At 45.8% G+C, this 12,933-nt stretch overlaps 1 long non-coding RNA gene across 1 annotated transcript; it reads right to left on the bottom strand.

The window, feature by feature from the left end:
* Nucleotides 1–6,944: 6,944 nt before the first annotated feature.
* Nucleotides 6,945–12,540, bottom strand: LOC140849586 (uncharacterized). Its single transcript, XR_012131644.1, has 2 exons — nucleotides 12,283–12,540; nucleotides 6,945–9,164 (listed from the first exon to the last, which is right to left on the bottom strand). It is a non-coding gene; the product is annotated as an uncharacterized lncRNA (long non-coding RNA).
* Nucleotides 12,541–12,933: the final 393 nt, after the last annotated feature.

The raw sequence follows: 12,933 nt of genomic DNA, 5'->3' as shown, positions 1-12,933 counted from the left end.
ACATTGTTATGTCAGGTTCTGAAATGGGTAGACTGGCTTCCCTGATGACCCATCCTTCCCCCCAGCAGTGGTTGCATAGTGCCTGTCACACCTCAGGGAACTGGGTACTTCTGGATTGGCTGACAGCAACCATCAGGGCAGTTTGGCCTAATCAGGGTGATTTACCATACTTACCCACTAGTTGGAAAATGTATGAAGAGCACCAGCAGGTGTTATGGGAGATGGGTGTGAAAAAATATCATCTATCATATGGAACCCCAGGACCCTGATGAGGAGTTCTTCATCGAAGGAATGAGAAACCTGGTGCTCCATACAGATCCCCCATCTCTTTTGGGTCCCAACTGACTATTCTTTCCCCCCACATAGGGCAACACATAAGTAAGGCTACTCATATTTTAGCAGATCTGGGGGAGATTGAAACAATAAGTGTGGAAGGAAGTATGGGCTCTGACTAGAAGGAGAGGTGCAAAAGGCCCTGTGAAGGTCTCAAGGACCCAGATGTGGGTTGATTTGATAAAGGCTGGGTTGAGGAAAGAAAAACTTGATGAGAACCCAATAGGATCTTGTTAGAACTGTGGCACCAATTAAAGCCAGACCAGCAGTTCCAGCCGCTGAGGTCCAGGACACAGAAGCTGGAGGCAAATCCCATGTAAGGCCTTTGTCCCTGCATGACTTCCTGGGGGACAGTACTCAGGCTCCACCTGGGCCCTCACCCCCATAGGAGGATGATTAGGCATCACGGATCAGGTGACAGGGGGAGGTCAAGGTCCCCACCTTGGGGGACATGGTGGGGACCAGAGGCCACATGTAGAATTAGCAATTCATTGATCCCCCGTGAATGTACAACATGTCCTGGCACTGGTGGACACAGGGGCTGAATGTTCTCTAATTTACGGCAACCCTGAGTGTTTTCCTGGGACTCTGCTGTGATAGATGGCTATGGGGGTAAAGCAATTATAGTGAAGAAAGCCTAAGTCCCACTGGGGATAAGGCATTTACCCCCAAAGGGGTATACTGTGTACATTTCTCCCATCCCTGAATATATTTTGGGGGTGGGTATCCTGCAGGGTCTGTGGTTACAGACAACTGCAGGTGAGTTCAGACTAAGGGTACATGTGGTAAAGGCAGTTCTGAGGGGGCATGCTAAGCACCCACCTGTAGCTCTTCCTGTACCTTGGCAGGTGACAAATACTAAGCAGTATAAATTTCCTGGAGGTGCACAAGGAAATTGGAGAAGGTGGGCATCATAAAGCTCACTCATAGTCCTTTTAATTCCCCAGTGTGGCCAGTGAAAAAGCCAGACAGCTCCTGATGTATGACCATGAACTACAGACAATTGAGTGAAATCACACCCCTTTGCATGCTGCTGCCCCCTCTATAGCAGCCCTTATGGACACCCTCAGTCATGAACTAGGGATGTATCTTTATGTTGTGGACTTTGCTAATGCTTTCTTCTCTATTGACATACACAGGAAAGTCAGGAACAGTTTGCCTTCACATGGGGAAGCCAGCAGTGGACATTCACTGTCCTTCCACAGGGATACCTCCACAGTCCCACCATCTGTCATGGACTTGTAGCCCAGGACTTGGCCACATGGAAGAAAATGCAAACAGTGTGGCTGTATCACTACATTGGTGATATTATGCTCATGTCTGATTCTCTTGCAGACTTAGAAGGGGCAGTTCCTAGACTGCTGCAGCATCTACAGGAGAAAGGATGAGCTGTGAGCAGAACCAAGGTTCAGGGACCTGGTTTGTCAGTAAAGTTCTTGGGGGTTGGCTGGTCGGGTAAAACTAAAGTTATCCCAGAAGCAGTCATAGACTTTTCCTACCCCTGCCACTGTGGCAGTATTACAAGAGTTTTTGGGTCCTTTGGGCTATTGAAGAATGTTTATCCCACACTTGGCACAAATTGTGAAGCCCTTATACTGGTTGGTATGAAAGGACATCAGGTGGGACTGGGAGGAAATGTGCAGCTGCTTTTACTGCTGCCAAGTGAGCAGTCAAGGCTGTACAGGCCTTGAGTGTAATGGACTCAGTCCTTGTGAGCTAGATGTTCATGTAACCAGAGATGGTTATGGATGGGGTCTTTGGCAGCGGCTTGAACGGACACGCCAACCTATTGGATTCTGGTCACAGCTATGGAAAGGAGCAGAGGTCCAGTACACCTTGATAGAGAAGCAACTGGCTGCTGTCTACCTTGCCTTGCTGGCTGTGGAGCCCATGACAAGAACAGCACTGACCAAGGTAACAACCACCTATCCCATTGCAGGGTGGGTGCGAGACTGGACCCAGGGCCATGGAGTGGTGTGGCATTCATGCCTAAGATGGCCAAATAGGGTGCATATTTACAGCAGCATATTGCCCTCTCTACTAACCCCTTAAGTGGAGAACTCCAGTGCTTATAGGGGCCAGTGACATATACCAGTGGAAAACAGGAAGAACTTGCTTCTGATGGTTACCATTGGTAGCCAATAGTCCTTATCAGGAGGGAAAAGCCCTTATACCTGAAGATGCCTGATATACAGACAGCTCCAGTCGTGGGCAGCCCCCAAAGTGGAGGGCTGTGGCTTTCCATCCTAAGACTGAGACAATGTGGATGGAGTATGGAGAGAGGAAAAGAAGCCAATGGGCTGAGTTGTGGGCAGTATGGCTCATGATCACCCAGGAGCCCTCCCCTATAGTCATCTGCTCTGACAGCTGGGACATCTATTGGAGCTTGACCCTGTGGCTACCAACATGGTACCATGCCAACTGGTTGGTCACTAGCCCCTTTGGTGGCAAGAGTTGTGGCAAGACCTATGGGCCTCTGGTCAGACTAAGAGAGTTACCATATATCATGTGACTGTCCGTTTGCCTTTGGCATCCCTAGGGAATGATGAAGCAGACATATTGGCCCAGGTGCACTGGCTAGGAGGAAAGCCTGCTTCTGATGTAGCCCAGTGGTTACATCACCATTTGTTGCATGCAGGGCAAAAGACAATGTGGGCTGTAGCCAGTTGGTGGGACCTTCCATTGACCTTCTGTGCTCTAAGAGGGACTTACACCAAGTTCTGTAGCAATATGGGACAACAGTAAAGGGGCCGATACCCCTTGTCAGGTGGCAGATAGACTATGTTGGGCCTCTGCCCTTATCAGAAGGATATCGGTATGCCATGATTTGTGTGGACACAGCTACTGGACTCTTGGTTGCTTTTCCTGCACATTGTGCAGATCAGCAAACCACCAAGAGGGGCCTAGAGCATCTCTTCGCAGTGTATGGCCAACTGCAGGTGATTGAGAGTGATCAAAGCACCCACTTTACTGGACATGCACTACAAGAATGGGTGCAGCAATTAGGAATAAAGTGGAAGTTTCATGTACCATATAACCCTACTGGGGCAGGAATGATAGAGAGGTACAAGGGTTTGTTGAAATCTGGCCTGAAGTTGAACACCAATAGTCTATGGGGCTGGTCAGTTCACCTATGGACAGTGCTGCGGCATTTGAATGAGAAGCCCCAGAAAGGAGCCTTGAGCCCTGTGGATGTGTTAACATACACTGTTGCCTCTCTTATGCAACTATATATGCAAACCAAAGAGGAGTTATTGAAGCCAGGACATGGCCAGCAGAGCAGCATCCTGCTGCCAGCCCCAACTGCATTAAACCCTGGAGACTGTTGAGTGGATGTGGCCCTGGACATTTCAACACATGGACCTGTGATGGCTGGCCCTTCTGACACCTTGGGGAAAATGCCTGGAAGCTGACCTCATGTGTATTCTAGGAGTACCAGCAGTGGCCCCCAAGATCAGAGTAGTGTGCCCAAAACGTCCAGGACATCAGAGCATCTTACGGGGAAGTTTTATTTTATGTTTATGGCCAGTGCATGTACCTCCCATAGCCCTATATATTGACCCATCTGTAACTCCCATAGGGAGGAGTTAAAAATCTGGTATACTAGACCAGGACAAGATCACATTCCTGCCACTGTCCTATCACAGGACCACACTCTTGCATGCATCCTACCTGATGACAAGATTTGCCTATGCTCGTGTCATGAGAAAATATCTTATCACCCTTAAGGTTATTTTCTTCTACAGTCCCTTGAGGCCTGAATGCGCCCCCCCTGGCTGCAGCTGCCACGTGATGATTGCTCTGAACTCCCTACCTGTTCAGCTACTGGTTGCCTGTGAAATGGGTGATAAGATGTATTGGCTAGGAGGAAAGCCTGCTTCTGATGTGTAGACTTATCTGCATAGGACTTTGAACCTAGCTGAATCCTCTGGCTTGAGGATTATCATGATTTTATTGCTGTTGCTATTGTATGTTATTAGTCTGGTTACAATGCTCCAGTTTTCTCACACAGGGGCCATTGCAGAAGATGGGGAGTGAGATCATGAGGCATTATTTCTGGAAGGGTGGGCTGTGGGTAAAATTGCAATATTTCTAGAATCTTTCGCCTGGCTTTAGTGCATGTCCATATCAAAAGGTGTTTCCAAGAGGTGGAGAGAAGGAGCCCATATCCATATCAATAGGTAATTAAAAGGGCGAGAGAGGGCATATCTGGACCAGAGAAGTTGGATGGGGTCCCCTTTTGAGGTAGACAAGTCTCGAGAGTACGGGAAAGCAGAAGTGGATGGACTGCTTATAAGCAATAAATGGGTTTCTCCCACTTTATTTCTCCCTTTGACTGATTTCGGTTTGAAAGGTATTTTGCCCTGGGATTTTTCCCCAGAGTTACATCTAGGAAGGAAATAAACTATGGTCACTGTGGAGAATAAATACACACCTACTCAGAGTGGTCAAGAAAGGCTTGTTCAGGGAAGTGTCATTTTAGGTGTGATCCTAAAGAATTTTTTATGATACATTTCTCTGATTTTCTCTTTTGTAACTATATCCTTATCCTTCAGCCATCTCCTAGCATCCTTTTACAGAGATCCCTTTCTCTGTTAGCCAGACTCTTAGGTCAACATTCCCTACCCACTACTTTTTTTCAGAACTGGAAAAACTTGCTTTCTTTGTTGTCTTCTGTTGCCTTAGAAATAAGAGCTCTATCCCTGGTGGCCTGTACATGGCTACGTGAGTCACTTGGTTCACAGCCCCTTTTTCCGTCTTTAAAGGCAGGACTGTCGAAAAGAGTCCTTCTCTCCTGCCAGCTCTCTGGTTCTGTCTTTTGATTTCCTCTTCTACTCTTAAGGACCTGTGTGATTGCATCAAGCCTACAAGAATAAGAGATAAGAATTTTCCAGTTGATTAGCAAATTTAATTTCATTTGCAACTTTAAGTCCCCTTTGCCAGGTAACCTAACATATTCACAGGTTACAGGATGCAGATGCAGACATCTGTGGGGTGTGTTATTCTGCCTACCATTTTGGAATTATGTGTGACTTTGTTGTTACTGTTTATTTTGCCTTACTTGCATTTTTTAATTTATATAATTAACATGGATTCCTCATACAAGTTTTTAAAAACCAACTCACAAAATAATTTAACTCTCTTTTCCAAAATTTTCCTTTCAATGTCCCTCTTTGAACATCACCATCAACACAACTGCAATCTATCTTAAGGGCAAATAACTTGCTGAAGTTTTCTGGAGGTGACTGCTCTTTCTTGGCCATGTGCTTCTTTTAACAGCTGTTAGTGTTTCCACAGTTTCTTTGACTGATCTTTAAATTTTTACTGATTTTTTTTTTTTTTTTTACTTTTGTGATTAGGGGTGGCAGAAATACTTGTTTTTAAAATCTTCTCCATCAAAGAGTTACCATCAATTCTTTCATTTGAAAGAATTTGGCCACTGAGAAGTTAAATAACTTGCCTGAGGCCACACAGCTAATAAAAGATGGAGCTGAAATTCAAATGCCTAAATCCTTCTCTTAAGTATTTTGTTATATTGCCACTCTTATTTTTTATATCTTCTTAACTCACCATTTTTCTTAACTTTTAGTAATTTTTTTCATTTTTCATTCCTTTTGCCCAAATGACCATTTTTTGATAACCTAATTTCTTCTATTAGTATAGAAGGATCAGAAAAGAAAATACAGCATCTTTCATAATGTCTATTCTTCTAAGTATATAAATGTCATGAATTCTACTGATGATTGCTTCTTTTTGGAAGAATATTCCTAAGTGTTTACTGCTGTGTTCTTCCTATATTTATGCAAGCTGATTCAAAGTATATGGTTTCTAGTCACTTCCTATTATTTCTGCAACATAGTTTATTTGAATGCTTTCTGTAACATAGTTTAATCCTGTTCTGTCATAATCAGGACAAATATACTCTAAAATCAGATTCTCTTTTACATTTATTTTAGAAAAGAAAGGAAACTAATGTGTATTGATTGGCCCCTATGCCAGGAAAAATAAAAGTGACATTACATTTGTATCATGTCTTATAGAACCTTCACAATACCGCATGTGAGACATGTGGTACTATCCTTATTTTACAATTGAGACCTTAGAGAATAATTATACCTAATATTTACTGATAGTTTGCTTTGGTCCACAACTCTGTTTTCATGCACATCTTATTTGATCCTTAGAAAGACCATATGAGGGGGTATTGTTCCTCTCTCTTTATAGATGAGGAAACTGAGGTTTAAGAAGGTTAAATAAATTCCCTAAGTTCATATAGCAAAGGTGGTTTATCTAACTTTAAAGACTATTTTCTTTTCACTTTATTTTGCTGGGATTTTGCCTCCAACTTCTGTTTGAGAATCTGTTACTATGTCCAAGATTATATTCTTCAATCTTTCTCTTCATAAATTTCCCTAAATTGGGATAAATTCAAATGTCTACCCAAGCAGGTAACAAGAGGAGCAAGACTGTTGCTCTTCAGCAACAAGAAGGTGGGGGGACAAGCAGGACCAGCCTGTTATCCCCGGGGCTGAGCAAGAGGGCAAGTGTCGGCGGCTTGGACACCCTCCCCTGAGATCCGGGGAAAAACAAAACCACACCAAGACGGGAGATGTGTCAGCTTCAAGGGCGCAGTGAAACAGCTTTATTCCATCAGAGGCTTAGTTATATAGGGGAAGATAAGGAAGTAACAGAAACCAATGGGAATTGATTATCTCATCTGTCACTAGGGTCTTTAGGCAGGTTTTGGGTTAGGTAGGGAGGCGGAGTTAGGTTAGGGCCAAGAGGGCGTGCGCGGGAAGCTAGTTAGGCCACGAACGCGGAAGTGATGAGGGAAGATGGAAACCTCCAGTCTGTGGCCATCACAGGCCTAAAAGAGGCAAAAGGTCCCAACAATTCCCCTTTTGTTTTATAAATGCTCTGGGATGTCCCGGCAGGCAAGGCCCCTGTCTTAGGTTGTCCCCCTCTGGGGATCTTACCCATCACTGGGAACCTTGCAGCTCTTCAGTTGTCCCAAGCTTACTCATCCTTCGTGGCCTGTCTTAGGTTGTCTCCACCTTGGAGATCTTACCCGTCATGGGCACGTGGGGAGATAGTTAGGGGGAATTAATGGACACGGCCTCATCATAAGGTTCACAGTGATCGTAGGGGTCACTGACTTCTGTGGCAACTCTCTGGTAATGTACCTGCATGCACATCAACTGAATTGATTCAAATCTTTTTTGGACAAACTGGATAATCTTGTTAAGAATGCAGGGCCCAAAAGTGAAAAGTAGGAGCAAAAGAAGGGTAGGACCAAGGAAGGGCAGAATATAGGGCAACCACCCATGTAACTCAGTCCAAAGAAAATTGGCTTGTAATTCTTTTTGGCATCTCTCGAGGTCTTCTTGAAGTTGCTTGACCTTATTTTGGACTATGCTGGAGTGGTTCGCATAAAAGCAGCACTCTTCCTGTAAAAAGAGACATAGGCCTCCCTTTTCAGCTGTGAGGAGATCAAGCCCCCTACGGTTCTGTAGGACTACTGTCGCGAGGGAATCCAACTGTGCTTGGAGGTCCAGAATTGTGCTGACTACAGCTTGTATATCATTGATCATCTGTTGAGAAAGAGCTTTATAGTAATGCAGAGAGGTCCCTAATCCTGCTGCCCCTGTGGCACCTCCGGTGGCCACCCCAAGGCCTAAAAGCAGGGGGATAACCTGAATGGTCCTTTTTGATCTACTTCCGATGTGGTCTAAAGCAGGAATAGGGAGGCTCTGATTATTAGGGACCACTCCAATGTCAGGGAAAATTACAGCTGGAGCACAAAGCCCCATCCAGCCTGTCGGAAGAAAGCCAAACGCGTCTCCCCCACAAATGAAGACTTTTCTATTAGGGGGACAGAGAAGAGTATTGTTCACAGTAATATTCTGTTAGCAAAAGGAATAGTGGATTCGACCTACATCTATCCCACTAGTATTATCAGAATGGGGGTCAGCTTTGAAGCATGGGCCTTTAGGGGAAAGAGGGTCTAGATAGACTCTAGAACTTGGGGGTAACAGCTGGCACTGGGGCTTGGTCTGTGACAGGTTAACAAGAAGAGCATTGGCTTGTAATGGTCCCGGCCTCAAGCATAGCCAGCAATCCTTAGCTAAATTGGGATTGGTTCTATTGAGTAAGGTAAAAGCAGCCTGTATGATTGATTGTGTCTCAGGATCAAGGAGCAATTCTCCCCTGATCTCTGGGAGGCTAAGAGGGTGGTAAATCGGGGGGTTTTGGTCTTCAATCAGCCTGTCTACCAGTTTTTTAATTTTGGTACTGTCGAGCCTGATCTTGGACTCCGCCCCCATCAGAGGCACCTATAGGGGCAAATTTATTCCAGCAGACGTTCTCTCCCCTATTCTTTTGACAGTCAGCATATTCATCCTTGCCTTTTATCAGAGTTGCATACCAGTATGTTTTGTTCCAGTGAGTGCAGGGGATAACCTCCTGATAGCATTGAGCATGAACGGAGGCAAGAAAAGTGGTGCAAGGACACTCAGAGGGGGATTTCTCTTGGGCAGGTGAAGATATTTTGGGGCTTGGCCAACAATGGTGAGAGAGAACTCTTCCAGGGCATCCATTTTCTGTCCCTTGCATAAGTGTAACTTCCCATTGCCCATTAGGGCAGGTTTTGGTAGAAGTATAACAGTGTGCAGGGGGAGGGGCCTTGGAGTGAGCGCAGGCTGTGCAGGGGTCTCTGATGGTTTTTCGTAGTATGGCTCTTGCTTGACCAGGATCTCCAAATCCTGTCCTAGCTAATGGAAGATTTATTGCCATTAACAGGAAGACCAGCATTATTGGGTTCATTGCAGACCCTGAAAGAGAGAAAGAAGAGAGATATCCTCAGGAGGTGGGGGGGCCTTCTGGGTCATCATTAACATCAGTGAACTCCCCCTCCTTAGGGGGGTAATACTTAAGATCCCTTGCGGGGACCCAGATCAGCCCTTTTTCATTGGTCGGAAAGACACAGCCAAATCCCCTTCCATCTGTAATGAGGGGGTCTGGGCCCCTCCATTCTCCAGTAAGGGGGTCCTTCCATTGGGCTCTAATAGTCCGATAAGTAACGGTTGTTGTCCAGTGCTTTTGGAAGGACGAGAAGTGTTCACCTTAGGCAAAATTTAAAATATTTAGAGTAAATAATGCTATCTTTAGTTGATCATGGGGGGGGAGTGTTCTCCCTTTTTGTTTTATTATTTGACATTTGAGGGTATGATTGTGTTTTTCCATGATTGCTTGTCCTTTAGGGTTATGAGGAATTCTAGTGGTATGGTAAATTTGCCATTTACTCAAGAATTCAGTGAAAGATTTACTAATAAAGCAGGGGACCATTATCGGTTTTGATTTGATCTGGCAGGCCAAGAACGGTGAAGCACTGGAGAAAATGGCTTATGGCATGTTTAGATTTTTCTCCCATATGAGCTGTAGTCCAACAAGCATGGGAGAAGGTATCAACTGTTAGAAATATATACTTAAGCTTCCCGAAAGGGGCAAAATGTGTGACATCAGTCTGCCAAAGTTTATTGGGCCTCAGGCTTCGAGGGTTCACTCTGCCCTTTTGAAGCGGAGGAACTTGTAGAAAAGGCTGGCATGACTTACATGTCCTAATGATCTTTTTTAAGTCTCTGACGGGGACCTGAGGGAACCGATGGTGTAGTCCCCTCCAATTAGCATGTGTAAATTGATGAAAAGAGGTGGCCTCCTGTACTGTGTAGGCTGAAGCTAGTTGGTCGGCAAGAGCATTGCCTCTCGACAAAAAGCTTGGCAAGTCTTGATGTCCCCTTAAATGTTGTACAGAAAGGGGAACTAGTCTCTGTTTTAACAAATTGCAGGCTTGAATCATCAAAGGAGTGATGGGATTATCGTCAAGTCTGATGTGTGCGCCCACAAGGTTGGGCAGTAGATTGACAATGTAAAGGCTATCTGAAAATAGATTAAGAGGGCCTTGGATCTCAGATAGAGCTCAAACAACAGCATAAAGCTCTTTAAACTGGGCGGAGCCCTGTACCTCATGAAAGAGGGTTACAGCTGGAGGGCACTCCCTTGTGCCTGGGAGGAACATTACCATAGAGGCTCCCCGTTTACCCCCATCAGTAAAAACAGAGGGGAAAGAGGGGTCTGCCTCAGGGAGGAACATTTTTGGCGGCTGCCACGCCAACTGCCTAAAAGAACTCATCCACTTATAGGGACCATAGTGACAGTCCACTATCCCGGAAAGCTTTCCATGGCCATTGCCAATCTGGAATTATTTCTCTGTAGCCATGAGAAATCATTGACTCGAAAAGGGACAATCAAAGAGTGGCGTTCACACCCAAAAAGACGGACAGAAAGATCTTGTCCTTTGACAATGCAGTTGATCCACTATAGAGTACACTTGGGGTGCCCCTCCCACAGATAGATGTATCCAATGTACGGGATCCCCCTTCTGAGCCAAAAGGGCAGTGAGGAGGGTCTCTCCTGCCATAATATAGAGGACCAGCAGCAAGTTTGGATCATATCTTTTTAAGGCAGCATTATCAATGGTATGTTGAACTTTTGTTAATGTATCTCTATGTATAGGGTTTAAAGTCACTGTTGAAGCTAGATCAAGGCCTTTTAATAGGTCGAAAAGAGGGATAAGATCAGCTGTGGTTATAGGAATCCAGGGCCTCATCCATTTGATTTCCCCCAGCAGTTTCTGGAGCTATGGTAGTGTATATGCATCTTGAATACATAACTGGGGCTTAACAGGGGAGACAACATCTAATGTTAAAGTAGTCACAAAAATTTTAAAAGGAGCTATCTGTTGAACTTTATCTGGGGCAATTTTAAAGTTGTAGTTTTTGAGCAGGGAAAGGCACCTTTTAAAGAGGTCGTCTAATTTGTGGGAACAAGTGGCCCCCAAGATAATATCATCCATATATATATGTAAAAGAGTATGTCAGATTCCTCTCAGCTTGTTGCTGGCATTCCTCTTTATACAAAGCACACCACTTAATATACAGAGGGTCAGGGAGAACCGCCCGGGCAAGAGCCCTCCAGTCTGTGGTGGTACATGGATGGTGAGCAAGTCCCTGGAGGATGGTCTCAGTCCAAGGAGCATTGGGGCCATCCTCAAGAACAGCTTTCTTTAATTCTTTAAGGTCACCTGGCTCCCAAGAGTACCAGGGGGCAGGTTGGTTACCTCCGGGATTAACATTGACCGGAAATAGCTGACATGGCCCTGGGTTAGGTTGTGGGTGGGACAATGGATTCTCTTGGGGTTGGCAGCCAATGGGAGAGCATGAGTCTTTATTTGGGAAAGGAGCTGGAACCTCTGCCCGTTGGCAGCCAATAGGAGAGCATGAGTCCTTATATGGGAGAGGAGCCGAAACCCCTGCTAGTTGGTATGGGGGGGTTTGATAATGATTTGAAAGGGTTAGAAGAGGTACTAGTCCTAGGAAGTGGTGGGTACAAAGGAGCCATGGATTTGGGAGGGCAGGGGGCAGCATCAAAAGGGTCGAGGGCGCCATTGCCACGATTCTTATCTGGCTCTTTATGGATTTCTTGTCCTGCCAGCATGGACTCAGCCTGAGGAAGGGGATCAGAATCTCCCAGGGAAGGGGCTCCTGACCCGGTGGTTTCCCTGTCTATTAAGTTCTTGGCAGCTGGCTTCAATGGCCGAGGAGGGAAGCAACTCTTAAGGGCTGCTAAAGTGGGGAAGGTCCCCAGAAGGGGTATATCACCCCGATTAACTTGGGCTTTGCGTACAAGTTGCTCTACCCTGTCCCAAGTTTCCCAGTCAAGCAAATTAGTTGCAGGCAGCCACAGGGCAACCTTACGTAAGGTCTCCCAGGTTTTGATAGCTTGGCTTTCAGAGAGCTCTAGGCCTCTATTTCAGAGGAGGACCCTAAGGGATTCAAGAGAGGGATCAGGCTTGGAAGAAGAATGTCCCATATTTTATGGAATTACACTTACCCGTAGTCCGATTAGCTTGTCAGCGAAGTTCCTCGTTCCTCACACGGGGCTCCAGTTGTTGCTCTTCAGCAACAGGAAGGTGTGGGGACAAGCAGGACCAGCCTGTTATCCCCGGGGCTGAGTGAGAGGGCAAGTGTCGGCAGCTTGGACACCCTCCCCTGAGATCCGGGGAAAAACAAAACCACACCAAGCCGGGAGATGTGTCAGCCTCAAGGGCGCAGCAAAACTCAGCTTTATTCCATCAGAGGCTTAGTTATATAGGGGAAGATAAGGAAGTAACAGAAACCAATGGGAATTGATTATCTCATCTGTCACTAGGGTCTTTAGGCAGGTTTTGGGTTAGGTAGGAAGGCAGAGTTAGGGCCAAGAGCACGCGCGGGAAGCTAGTTAGGCCACGAACGCGGAAGTAATGAGGGAAGATGGAAACCTCCAGTCTGTGGCCATCACAGGCCTAAAAGAGGCAAAAGGTCCCAACACAAGACAAGCATGTGTCAGGGGCACAATTGTGTGAGCGAAACATAAGTGGCAACTGCTTCTAGACCTCAGTGTTCCATGAGGCACACAGACAGAACTGACTGAGAGGCTGCATCCAGGCACAGTGTAAAGATGAAGGAGCCCAGCATATAAGTGACTGAGACTGACTGCCTGAGG

This window comes from Manis javanica, chromosome 5 (genome assembly GCF_040802235.1).
Source record: "Manis javanica isolate MJ-LG chromosome 5, MJ_LKY, whole genome shotgun sequence".
NCBI lineage: Eukaryota > Metazoa > Chordata > Mammalia > Pholidota > Manidae > Manis > Manis javanica.
Note: the sequence above shows the minus strand (reverse complement) of the source record. Positions and strands in the feature narration are given on the sequence as shown.